The following is a 2,386-nucleotide window of genomic DNA, read 5'->3' as shown; positions in this document are numbered from 1 at the left end:
TCTCAATGGGGGCAGGTCAAGCTCCTTTGTCCAGCAAGGCCTATCCCCCACACAGCTCCATGCAGCCATATAATGCCTGCTGTACCTGTGTGCCAGATCAAGAACACCAGCTGGATCTGGCCTGTGGATGGCCCAGGTGCTGCCAATCCAGCCTGCAGTGCAAAAAGTTTGAGTACCACTGATCGTTATGAAAACGCAGCCAGAATTAGTATCTTTCATGAACACTGTACTTTCATCAGAGAATTTCCAAGAAAGCTGGAGCATATTCCTTGTGTCGGAGGAGTTACAAACCTGACAGTTGACTGCACCTTCACGTTTACTCTTGTGGTGAGTATAAGGGATTGTAGGTCTCTCCCTGACTCCCGTAATACAAGGGGCATAATGGATGGGCATAGGGCAAAGAAAACTGCTTCAACTGCTCTTTATACATTGTACATTATCAGAAGCAGATCCAGGATTTTACAAAGGGGGTGTGGAATCAACAGTTAGTACTGCAGGTGTGGCTGCACTACAACCCCCTGCCCCCACCTTACACTTCTAGCTCCCCCCCATACACACACACACTGAGGTGGTCAGAATGCACTAAGGGAGAAGAATCGGGATAAAATATCCAAAAGGGTAAAAATATATTACCTGCTACCCTTCCCTGCTTAGAAGCATGAGCCCTTCTCTCCACCCCTTCCCCTCCTGATGCCACTGTCCCTCTTTTTCCAAGGGTGAGGGGAGTTCAAGAGCCACTCCAGCAGGGCTGCATGGGGACTGGGCTCAGCCCAGGACAGAGATGATGGCAGCCAACAAGTGGGTAACCCCACTGCATGCCTGGTCCCAGGCTGGTGGGGAACACCTGGAGGGGACCAGGCATGGAGGATCCACCCTTTCACTTATTCCCTGAGAAACATCAGAGTTTTTTATATGACATATCACCAGAGAAATGTCCTGCGATCAGATATTACCAGTGAAATACTACGGAGCAGGAAGTGTGTGATCTTTGCTACAAGATATTACATAGGCAGCACTTGGTTAACTCTTCTGTCACATAGCCTGGAACATTAGCATCAAATCAAACTCATTCAAGCTTAAAGCAAAGTGGCCCTTCAATACATGCTCAGTGCCACCATATTAACTTGTAGACAATTGACAGTGTAAGAATAAATCACAAATGAAGATGTTATTTTTATAGATAGGTCATTCTTTGACCCAATTTAGTATAGATATAAAATACATTTTTGAATACACCCGTCTGCCAAAAAACAATTTTCAAGTATATGAAAATCAGTGATTTATCTAAGATAAAAATAGAATCTTATTTTACGGTTTCTCTTGCCACTTCAGCTCTAACCTTAGGGTGTTTGGACAATGGTGGAAGACTGAAATTTTATACAGTTCAGAATGAGTCATAATTCCATTTTTCCCCCTTAAATCTGCCAGTAGAATTTTGTTCTACACTTTGCATTTTAATTTAAATCACTTGTCCTTTGCTGTTTGCTCTTTTTCTCCCAGACACATTCAATTGATTTCTCAGTTATATATATGTGTGTGTCAGAGGTAGGGAAAACCTTTTGGCTTTTTGCCAGCTAAGTATCTGCCACCTAATAACACAAAGTAGTTTATTCTTTCTTTTTAGAATGTATTTTAGGAGTAAGCAAATGCCTGATTCCCCAGGCATTGTCATGTGAAGGTGGATCATCTCTCTATGACTTCAGATGGGTTCTGCATAGGTCTTGAATTTCACAGAAAAGGACCAGATTGGAGGATTGAGGCCAGAATAACATTCAAAATCAGAAAAAGAGAACATGTTCCTTCTGTTTGGTTCCCACATTGGAAGGTAAAAAGGGATTATTGTGATTTTCTAGGCTGACCTCTTGAATAATAGAGCCATAAGACTTCCTTGGATTAATAATTCCTTGTTTTAACTACAACATCTTTTTTAAAAAACAAAACTAATTCTAACTTAATTTTAAAAAATCCAGTAATGGAGAATCTGCTACGACCGAAAGAAAATGGTTCTAAAGAGTAACTAAACTCAGTGTTAAAAATGTGGCTGATTACCCATTGGATCTTGTCCATTACATTGATAAACCCTTTATAAGGAAATGTCTAGTCCTCATGTAAAGTTTTCCTTAATCTTCTTTGGAAAGCTAAAGAGATGGTACACTTTGAGTTTTGTACTGTAAGACATGTTTTCCAATCTTTTACTTATTCTTGTGACTTTTCTTTGAACCCCTTCCAAGTTCCCAGCATCCTTTTTCTATTGCCCATTACAACACTGACATAGTATTCCACCAGCAGTTACATATGTAGTAAATGCACAAGTACTATAATCAGTCTAGTCCTATTTGCTCTTTCCTTGCTTATACATTCAAGGATCATATTACCATATTTACCT

At 40.6% G+C, this 2,386-nt stretch overlaps 1 long non-coding RNA gene across 1 annotated transcript in view; it reads left to right on the top strand.

The window, feature by feature from the left end:
• The first annotated feature begins 240 nt into the window (after positions 1 to 240).
• The window catches only part of LOC112550350, a 4,169-nt gene continuing 2,023 nt past the window's right edge, over positions 241 to 2,386 (top strand). Inside the window, exons 1-2 of the long non-coding RNA XR_003094136.1 lie at positions 241 to 327; positions 1,625 to 1,825. This is a non-coding gene — a long non-coding RNA (uncharacterized LOC112550350). The remainder of the gene's footprint in view (positions 328 to 1,624; positions 1,826 to 2,386) is intronic.

The sequence above is a fragment of the Alligator sinensis genome, unplaced genomic scaffold, assembly GCF_000455745.1.
Source record: "Alligator sinensis unplaced genomic scaffold, ASM45574v1 scaffold468_1, whole genome shotgun sequence".
NCBI lineage: Eukaryota > Metazoa > Chordata > Crocodylia > Alligatoridae > Alligator > Alligator sinensis.
Note: the sequence above shows the minus strand (reverse complement) of the source record. Positions and strands in the feature narration are given on the sequence as shown.